Consider the following 11820-nt stretch of genomic DNA (forward strand, 5'->3'; position numbering starts at 1 on the left):
ATCGGTTTTTAGGCCCCACAGGCCACAAACAACCTCGGATGAAGATGAGCACAAAAGCAAATTAGACCATTTCGACGAGACGAACAACTTTCGTGTTGAATGTCTTTCGATTCGAACCCATCTTGTGGGCCGAATCTCTCACGCAAAACAGCCGATTGGTGGCGCTATCCATCACACGTGTGTCTGGTGGGGCGCGCCATATTTTGCCTCCTGGCAGGGCTGCATTCTGATGGCTACTTTTGCATACGAATTCGGATTTAGACGATTTTTATATAAAAATCGACCAATTTGACGAGACACACAACTTTCGTGTTGAAACGTTTTCCATGAGAGGCCTTCTTAATTGAGTTTCATGCCATTCTTTAATCTGGTGTCAACATGAGCATCTCTGAACTTGTCATAAAGAGCTCCGTTTTAGACCATGTTCATATCCATCTTGATCTTCTTAAAGAGAGCCATCCGGAGGTGATCTCCAACCATAAGTTTGAATTAGTCTTGATATAACTTAAAGCTACTCTTTATGATTGTGCCACTTTTGAGCATCAACAAGTATATATTGTTGGAATATTAGGCAAGTTCATGATTAATTCCAGTAAATAATTCATGACTAGAAGAGATACTAGCATGCAATAATCTAGCAAACTAGAAGAACAGCAAGACATGCATAACAGCAGCAAACACGTAACAATAGCTGTAGAAACAGACATGAACAGAGGATGTTGGACGTACTGATCGTTAGCTATTATGGGTGCGACAGTGTTGATGACGATGTTGGCGACGATCTGCTGCTGACGGCGATGAGTAGCACCGCCCGACTTGGACGGAAGACGACCCGTGATGATGAATTTGAGCAGTCGCGCAAAGCGCTTCCCAAAAACCTAATTCGTCCTCTCCCGATGCAGGATCGCAAAGACGAACGGTTCCGGAGACCTGCTCTCCCACGCGCCGATGCACGCCGACGTTTGGGATGGAGTAGACTACGATGGCGGCGCAAGTTGTGAGATGAGGCAAAACCCTAGGTGTTTTTCGGTGTGTCTCTGGCCGCAGCCGGTAGCTGTATATATATTAGGACCAGAGGCGGTATTGTGTCGCGACCACAATCCCAAACCGACTTGGTTTCTAATTCGTATACTTACCGGACAAGAAATCAAAAACTTGTCTGCCAAGACATAAAAATAAAACGGCAAAAGGAAGCTGCGCTCCTGCAAGGAGACGGACCAGATTTCGGCGGACCATTCACGCGCACATCGCATGCACGCCACGCCACGCCCCGGCGAGGCGAGGCGAGGCGAGCGAGCGCGCGTGGTTTTTCCTTTCTCTTCTCACACACCACTTAGAGTGATGGAGAGAACCCACTATATAAAGAGGTCCAACTCTTCTTCAACTTCCGGGGTGGGACTAAACTTAGCACCACCACTTGCCATTTTACACATGGGCTTTGAGATTTCAAAAATTGCTATGGGCCTAGCCCATTAATTCTAACATATATCACAAAAATGTTTAGTGTGTGTTTTAAATATTGTTCAGAATATATCAAAAAAAATTCAATGCACATTAAATATTGTTCAATGTATATTTGAAAATTGTTCATCATATATAAAAAAATCAACAACGGTTTATATTTTCAAATTTATGTTTATGTTTTCCAAAAATTGTTCATGTTTTAAAAGTTGTTTGAATTTGGGAAAAATTTCAGGATTTTTCAAACATTATTAAAAAAAATTAAAAATCGTTCGCATTTTTTATTTTTTGAATAATGTTTGGAAAATCCTGATTTTTTCCCAAACTCGAACAACTTTTAAAACATGATTTGATTTTTTTTTAGAAAATAAGCAAAATTTTGAAAAAAATTGTTCACGTTTTCCCCAGAATTAAAAAAAAACCCGGATCTGCCGCTGTACCCAATGCTTTAAGAGCAACTCTAGCAGACCCCGCAAAACGTCGGCCCGCAAAACAAGTATGCAGTTCGCGCAAAACAACTTTTGCGGGCCGGCGCGGGCTGGCACAGATGCAGACCCCCCAAACGGATCCGTAAAAAAGTATATTCGCAGAATATGCTTTTTTACGGGTCGGCTATGCGGGTTCTGCTCTTTGCGCCGCTGCATCCCCGCAAATCATCAGCCCGCAAATCTCAAATCCAACATAATTCAACAATCGAAAACAAACTAAATTATTCAAATCAAACATAAAACCATAATCATCCGCATTACAAATAATTATTCATATCACCGTAGCAAAATAAAAATAATGCAATACAAAACTTGTCATGAATACAAATACAAATGAGTACAAAAATTAGTCATTGTCCAGCCCTTTGCCAATGGTGCTCAATGAGATCTTCCTGAAGTTGAAAGTGTGTGTCTGCATTTTCAATCTCCTTGTATGTCTGAAGAAAAGCTCTAATGCGGTTTGGGTCTCTAGCTGGTTTGACACGGCTATCCACATTATCGTAAAAGAATTCTAAGTCCATTCCTCTCTCATCTTCAAGAATCATATTGTGCAGGATAACACAGCAAGTCATGATGTTCTTCAGGGTTTTCTTATCCCAAAAACGAGCAGGACCTCGGACAATGGCAAACCTAGATTGCAAAACACCGAATGCTCTTTCAATGTCTTTTCGGGCTGCCTCTTGCACCCTTGCAAATTCATATTGTTTTTTTGTTTTGGGTTCTTTGATGCTCTTAACAAATGTGCACCAAGGAGGATATATACCATCCGCTAGATAGTACCCCTTTGTGTATTCATGCCCATTGATAGTGTAGTTGCAAGCAGGAGCATCACCACTAGCAAGCCTAGCAAACAAATGAGAGCGTTGCAACACATTGATATCATTGAGTGTGCCGGGCATACCAAAAAAGCAATGCCAAATCCATAAATCCTCAGATGCTACGGCCTCTAGCACAATTGTTGCATCACGAGATTTGCCACAATACATTCCTTGCCAAGCCTTGGGGCAATTTTTCCAATTCCAATGCATACAATCAATGCTACCTAGCATCCCAGGCCAACCTCTCCTCTCATTAGCTGCCATCAATTTCTTTGTGTCATCTTCATTTGGTACCCGAAGATACTCGGGACCAAAGACACGGACGATCACTTTCGCAAATCTACGCACAGACTCAATTGTGCTATCTTCACCAATGCGAAGATACTCATCGGCATAGTCAGCCGGAACGCCATATTCAATCACCCGCATAGCTGCGGAGATTTTTTGATATGCACAAAATCCCTTTAAGCCCGCGACACTCCTTCTCTGAGTGAAATACCGGCAATTTTCCTCGCAAGCTTGAACAATTTTCACAAAAAGGGATCGGCGCATTCGGTACCTTCTGCGGAAGAGGTGTGCAGGATATGTAGGATTCTCCGAAAAATAATCTTGCATCAACATCTCGTTTCCAAGATGGCGATTCCGCGGAATGCACAGACGCCTCCTCTTTCGGTACTCGTCTTCATGCTCCTTCACGGCAAGCGCCATGACCAATGTTTGCTGCCGAAAGTTCGCAAGCATGGTCTCCACATCCGAGTCGTCCGAATCGGATGAATCGGATAGCAAGAACTTCTCGCACGGGGTCAACTCCATCTACACGCACGCCGGCGCGTCAATCTACTACACAGCTCGCGAAAATCATAAAAAGGGGACTAACCGGTGGTGCGCTCGGCGGTGGTCGCTCCCGGCGGCGGCGGCGACTGGGGGGCGGCTCTTCTCGCCGGATCCGGAGGGGCGGTGCAGCGGCTCGGTGCGGGAGGGTGTGGGGCGACCCCGCGGAGCGATTCCGCCCGCGGATATGGCCGGAATCGCCGGCGGCGGGCGGGCGGAAGCAAGGGCGGGCGGCGGCGGAAGGAAGGGAGAAAAGAACGCGGGCTGAAATGTCCCTCCCGCCAACTGCTTCTCTGTGATGCAGGGCACCGCAGCCGCAAAGGGGAAACCCGCGTTTTCCCGGGGTGAGGCCGGAAATTTGCCGCGCCCCCTAAAATTTTTTGCGGGCCGGGGCGGGATGCGGGGTCTGGTCGGGCAAGCTTTCCGGTCCGCACCCGCATTTTGGCAGTTATTTTGCGGGTAGGGAGCGGATGCGGAGTCTGCTAGAGTTGCTCTAAGTTTAGGAAAACGTTGCGCGTCTACACGCCGGCTGAAGCGCTCGGCCGGTCGCTGTCGCTCGCTCCCTTTTTTCTCGCAGAGACAGGTTGGCAGGCAATGCTCCCTATCGCCTTTTCCTTTTTCCCCTTTCTTCTTGCTTCTTCTCCCCCCGCCTCCGCCAGATTCATCCCGTCTCTCGCAGTTTGAGCTCGCCGGCGTCGGCGGCACGATCCCCTGCTGCTCATTTTCTCATCCCCGTCTGCCCGGGCAAACAAAGCTCGTCAGCCCCTTTTCCTTCCTGCTCCCCGAAGCCACAGAAACAAGAGATGGACCACATGACGGTGGGGACGGAGGAGGAAAGCATGACGGGGAGCTGCAACTGGTGCATGGAAGAGCTACATCCTGCTACGTGGGAGCTACAACTAGAACTAGCAGACGGAAGAGTTGCAAACGGCAGGGCGACGGAGGGTGGCTGAACCACCATGATCGGCAAGGGAGCTTGCTGCATGACCCTGCTGACGACCGAGTCGTGAATGCTACAAGCACGTACCACAAAAGCTACAACCAGCTGGCAAATATGCTACAACGTGCGCACACCGGAGCTACAACCGGCAAGGTGTGTCGACAAATGCTACAACCGTTCACGAAAAAGCTACAACCACGTCCGTCAGATTTGCAACCCGAGTTCGCCGGAATTTTAGCCGGGCGATGCCATGCTACAACCGTGTGCCGCAGGAGCTACTATGAGTACTCGCAGATGCTACAACCACGTACACCGGAGCTGCAAACCGGTGAGGCGTCGTCGACTAATGCTACAACCGTTTCACGGTGATGATGCGGACCGACGATGGCGGTGATGTATTTTTTGCTACAACGGGCGTTTGTGCAAGCTACAACCAGTGTCGGTGGAAGCTACAACCGGCCATGGCGAGCTGTGGCCGGCAGTCACAGTTGCTACAACCGGCTACGATGGAGCAACCACGACGATGCTACGGCGTGCGAGTTATTTTGCTGGAACCAGAAATAGGCTTTGTTGCATAGGGGGGCAGAACCACACGGGGCACAAGCACAACAACCGCCGAGCCGACGAGCTGCTCCGGCGAGCGGCGACAACGACGGTGAGCCAGTGCGCGGAGCTGCAAGCAGGAGGCCGTGGGAGGAAGAGGCGACGAGGCGCTACAGGATTTTTGCATCGGGAGGAAAAAGAAATGCGTGCGAGATGCTTGATCTGACGGCTACAACAGAAAGGATAAGAAGGTTGGGGGCCGACCGGCCCTTAAGTTTATGGCTACAAATTGGCTCGGTAGAGCTATGAATGCTGTTGTTGATCGCGGAGTCGGAGGTTAGACTCCACAATTGTCCTTTCATTTTTCTCGATTTTTCATTTGGTACCTGCGAAGCTAGCTCGTTTTGATGCATACGCGCGGTATATAGGGACTCTCGGCTAGGGCTTTGGTTTTATCCGGCTCTGCATCGAAACGCGCGAGAGCAAAAACTGAGCGCCAGCTACGAGTTGGGATTTTTCGGTTAGGTCTGGCCCATTAAGCACCTAGGAGGAGGGTTGCGGGAGCAAATATAGGGGCTCCCCTCACGTTTCCTCGCAGTGGTCACCGCTGCAACACATCTAGGGTTTCAGGAGGGAGAGGTTAGGGTGACGCCGAGATGGAGGGGCATGAGGTCAAGGCGTCGGTGTGCGTTCGGGCACTTTAGAAGGGCTACAAGCTCGAGGAGCATAGCTCCGTCGACATGACCAAGCGCCCCTACGACACCATGCATCACCTGGATCGGACGAAGAAGAGGAACAGCCGCGGCAAGCCCAAGCTCCACGGGGTGAACGCCGTATCCAAGAAGGAGATGAGGATGAGGAAGATGCCGGCGACGAAGGTTCTCGTAGATTACATCATCAGTGCCGAGCTCGTCGACTACATGCTCTGTAAGCCCATACGCAGGATCATGGACGTTGATTGATTCGAGTTCATGCCCGGTATCACAGATGATATTAATGAGCATACAGAACAGCAGCCAGATATCCTCCGGCAATACCGCACCAACCAGCAAGCAGAGTTCCAACAGGTGGCCACCAAGTAAGAAGCATTGCTTGTTGGTGATGCTAGCTTATATAATTTGAAAGTGATATGTGTGTTCCTAATTCTTAGTATCTTGCCTGTGATGCATCTATCCTAAGTTCTCCTCAGTATTAGTATAATGTAATCACTAGATCAAGGGTGCCGGTCCCAATGTTTTGATCAAGCAGGTGATGGTAAGTTAGTAGGGATCCAGATTTGGCAGATACATTAATACATGATAACAATAAGGCAAAGAAGAAACAATCAATTGCGATATAAGCAAGACAAAATGATGCTCAAATTATAAGGCATGATGAAGCTTAGTGTGTTCATAAGAACACAAAAGACTTCCACTCACATGAAGTTCGATACGAAAAGCGAGAGTATAGAAGAGGAGGTAATAAGAGTAGGAACATAATAATGGAGAGCCAATGACGGAGCCATAGCTACTAAGCATACTAATAAGTGGCGTCATTCATCTGCCAACGACATGGCCAATCGGGTAAAGATCAGCACTATAATAAATTAGTAGGAAAGCAAGTTTAGAACATGCATTAAACAGGTAATTTTCTGGTTTAACAGAAAGAAGGAACATTCACTATATACCAGAAGCATGACATCATAGAGTTCATCACGGTCATGAGATTATAAAAGCTAATCCGTTCCAGAAGCAAACATCATAGGTTCAGTATAGTCAAGAGATTACAAAAGTTAATTAGCTGACATTAAGTTCACTACCAAGAACATAAACATAGAGAGCAAAAGCCAAACACAGTGGCAGTGGAGACAGTAAAACTACGAAGCCATAGTTATGCATGATAATAGATAGCTTGGTTCAACTGTCTTGTCGATTAACTCCATGGGTGCCATTCCATAACCTAATGTGAATAGTTCGTGAGACATATGACCATAGAATGATTTTTGTATAGACAATGCACTTGTGATTCGGTACCTGAGCATATGGACAGCGAGCAATGGTTTCCCCCTTTTAATCTTGAAGGCGAAGACACATATCTGATATTCATTCAGCACGACACCTTTGACAAAATCTGATCAGTTGGTTGTTATTGTGGACCTCTTATTCGTACCGATCATCATTCTGACTTGTCTCTTAGTACCTCACTGTTGAATCGGATCATCATGTCCTCAACTGGTTCATTGAAATGGTCCTTGAGACCATCTTTTGTAAAACGACTGGAGAAGCACTGGAAAAGGAAGCATGCATTTGTCACAGTTAGGTAAAGAGAAGAAACAATTTGAGAGTAAACACTTATTCTGTTATCTCCTTCACAATTTGAACATATAAAGCGAAGAAACAATGAAAATCCGTAAGAAAGGACAACAAAATTAAACGTTTTAGGGGTGAAAAACTAAGGAGTGGATGAGCAAACTGGAAGGTCCTGGCCACTACGACACATGTTGCCATACTAATGAACAAACACTCCCTTATATACATCAAGGGTTTGCATATGTTATAATCCGCTATCTAAAACAGTCAAGGCATTAACGTAACCTTTATTGGATGACTCAAAATGCGGTGTTGCATATACAGTAGCTACAAGCTACAATGCCTCAACTAAAGAACATGAATCTGAGAAGTACAAACGTATCAGGAAGCATTGGTACAACAGAAAATTGATTTGCAGTCAGTTAAAGGATGACATAAAAGACAATTTTGGCATCTAGTCCAAGATTGCATATACTTGTAAAGAACATGAATTAAAGCAATTTATCATATAGCATGGATCCTTTCATGTGAAGTAGCGAAGCCCATGAAGTAAGGATCTAGATACCTCAGGGTGGATTGGAAATGGCGGGGTCGACGACAACAATTATGTGCCCTGGCTAGGGACTACCATCTCCATCGTGACCTGGGCAACCACTGTGAGCACCATAGATACCTAGACATCAAGATAAGGGTGGGCTGGCCTAATGACAATGTAACAACAAGAAAGCCATTTACCACCTTGAGAATAAATTTAGTAAGAACCGGGATAAATTATAACCAACAACAATGAGCATTGCAAGGAAAAAAATTCTGATAATCACGTAAGAAACACGACTCACGTTTAGGCAAGGAGACTTGAAAGAAGCTGGGAGAAATTGTTCCCAAGAGTGAAGTATCACATTATCTATGACTTGAATTGCCTAATGGGATTTATATTGTAATAGAACCAACAACCCTGATAACACTCTTAAAACAATATTTTTTTTACAATATATTGCAATTTGAACAACTAAATGTTTAGAAAATTAGGCAATTTCTTAGACCACCCCCATATCAATTTGAATCACTAATTTCCGTTGTTTGACAGGAAGCCCTGATTCAGAAGACATGACAATGTTTGATTTGAAATCATATATTTCTGTTATATATGCCAAGGCATCACATCTACACAAGTAAGGCCTGCGCAGTTTCTACTTGGTTCTTCTGCTCAACGCCCTCTGTAGGGGATCGTAGCAGAAATTTAAAATTTTCTATGCATCACCAAGATCAATCTATGGAGTTTACTAGCAACGAGAAGGAAGGAGTGCATCTACATACCCTTGTAGATCGCGAGCGGAAGCGTTCAAGAGAACGGGGTTGATGGAGTCGTACTCGTCGTGATCCAAATCACCGATGATCCTAGCGCCGAACGGACGGCACCTCCGCGTTCAACACACGTACGGTTGGGAGAGACGTCTCCTCCTTCTTGATCCAGCAAGGGGGAAGGAGAGGTTGATGGAGATCCAGCAGCACGGCGGCGTGGTGGTGGAAGCAGCGGGGATCTCGGTAGGGCTTCGCCAAGCTCAGCGAGAGGGAGAGGTGTTACGGAGGGAGAGGGAGGCGCCAGGGGCTTGGGTGCGCAGCCCTCCCTCCCCCCTTTATATAGGGGCCCTAGGGGGGGTGGCGCCGGCCCCTGGAGATCCCATTTCAAGGGGGGGGGGCGGCGTCCAAGGGGGGGACTTGCCCCCCAAGTCAGGTGGGGCGCCCCACCCCCAGGGTTTCCAACCCTAGGCGCAGGATGAGGCCCATGGGGGGCGCACCAGCCCACCAGGGGCTGGTTCCCTTCCCACTTCAGCCCATGGGGCCCTCCGGGATAGGTGGCCCCACCCGGTGGACCCCCCGGGACCCTTCCGGTGGTCCCGGTACAATACCAGTGACCCCCGAAACTTTCCCGATAGCCGAAACTGGACTTCCTATATATAAATCTTTACCTCCGGACCATTCCGGAACTCCTCGTGATGTCCGGGATCTCATCCGGGACTCCGAACAACTTTCGGGTTACCGCATACTAATATCTCTACAACCCTAGCGTCACCGAACCTTAAGTGTGTAGACCCTACGGGTTCGGGAGACACGCAGACATGACCGAGACGACTCTCTGGTCAATAACCAACAGCGGGATCTGGATACCCATGTTGGCTCCCACATGCTCCTCGATGATCTCATCGGATGAACCACGATGTCGAGGATTCAAGTAATCCCATATACAATTTCCTTTGTCAATCGGTACGTTACTTGCCCGAGATTCGATCGTCGGTATCCCAATACCTCGTTCAATCTCGTTACCGGCAAGTCACTTTACTTGTTCCGTAATGCATGATCCCGTGACTAACTACTTAGTCACATTGAGCTCATTATGATGATGCAATACCGAGTGGGCCAAGAGATACCTCTCCGTCATACGGAGTGACAAATCCCAGTCTCGATCCGAGCCAACCCAACAGACACTTTCGGAGATACCTGTAGTGCACCTTTATAGCCACCCAGTTACGTTGTGACGTTGGGCACACCCAAAGCATTCCTACGGTATCCGGGAGTTGCACGATCTCATGGTCTAAGGAAATGATACTTGACATTAGAAAAGCCTCAGCAAACGAACTACACGATCTAGTGCTATGCTTAGGATTGGGTCTTGTCCATCACATCATTCTCCTAATGATGTGATCCCGTTATCAATGACATCCAATGTCCATGGTCAGGAAACCGTAACCATCTATTGATCAATGAGCTAGTCAACTAGAGGCTCACTAGGGACATGTTATGGTCTATGTGTTCACACATGTATTACGATTTCCGGATAACACAATTATAGCATGAACGATAGACAATTATCATGAACAAGGAAATATAATAATAACCATTTTTATTATTGCCTCTAGGGCATATTTCTAACAGTCTCCCACTTGCACTAGAGTCAATAATCTAGTTACATTGTGATGAATCGTACACACATAGAGTTCTGGTGTCGATCATGTTTTGCCCGTGGAAGAGGTTTAGTCAACGGATCTGCGACATTCAAATCTGTATGTACTTTACAAATATCTATGTCTCCATTTTGAACATTTTCACGAATGGAGTTGAAGCGACGCTTGATGTGCCTGGTCTTCTTGTGAAACCTGGGCTCCTTGGCAAGGGCAATAGCTCCAGTGTTGTCACAGAAGAGAGTCATCGGCCCCGATGCATTGGGAATGACTCCTAGGTCGGCAATGAACTCCTTCATCCAGATTGCTTCATGTGCTGCCTCCGAGGCTGCCATGTACTCCGCTTCACATGTAGATCCCACCACGACGCTCTGCTTGCAACTGCACCAGCTGACTGCCCCACCATTCAAAATATACACGTATCCGGTTTGTGACTTAGAGTCATCCAGATCTGTGTCAAAGCTAGCATCGACGTAACCCTTTACGACGAGCTCTTCGTCACCTCCATAGACGAGAAACATATCCTTAGTCCTTTTCAGGTACTTCAGGAAGTTCTTGACCGCTGTCCAGTGTTCCATGCCGGGATTACTTTGGTACCTTCCTACCAAACTCACGGCAAGGTTTACATCAGGTTTGGTACACAGCATGGCATACATAATAGACCCTATGGCCGAGGCATAGGGGACGACACTCATCTTTTCTCTATCTTCTGCCGTGGTCGGGCATTGAGCCGTGCTCAATCTCACACCTTGCAATACAGGCAAGAACGCCTTCTTGGAATGATCCATATTGAACCTCTTCAATATCTTGTCAAGGTATGTGCTTTGTGAAAGACCTATGTGGCGTCTCGATCTATCTCTATAGATCTTGATGCCTAATATGTAAGCAGCTTCTCCAAGGTCCTTCATTGAAAAACACTTATTCAAGTAGGCCTTTATACTTTCCAAGAATTCTATATCATTTCCCATCAATAGTATGTCATCCACATATAATATGAGAAATGCTACAGAGCTCCCACTCACTTTCTTGTAAACACAGGCTTCTCCATAAGTCTGTGTAAACCCAAACGCTTTGATCATCTCATCAAAGCGAATGTTCCAACTCCGAGATGCCTGCACCAGCCCATAGATTGAGCGCTGGAGCTTGCATACTTTGTCAGGATTCTTAGGATCGACAAAACCTTCTGGCTGCATCATATACAATTCTTCCTACAGGAAGCCGTTAAGGAATGCCGTTTTGACGTCCATTTGCCATATTTCATAATCGTAGAATGCGGCAATTGCTAACATGATTCGGACGGACTTCAGCTTCGCTACGGGTGAGAAGGTCTCATCGTAGTCAACTCTTTGAACTTGTCGATAACACTTAGCGACAAGTCGAGCTTTATAGATGGTAACATTTCCATCCGCGTCCGTCTTCTTCTTAAAGATCCATTTATTTTCTATCGCTCGCCGATCATCGGGCAAGTCTGTCAAAGTCCACACTTTGTTT

This window comes from Triticum aestivum, chromosome 1D, assembly GCF_018294505.1.
Source record: "Triticum aestivum cultivar Chinese Spring chromosome 1D, IWGSC CS RefSeq v2.1, whole genome shotgun sequence".
NCBI lineage: Eukaryota > Viridiplantae > Streptophyta > Magnoliopsida > Poales > Poaceae > Triticum > Triticum aestivum.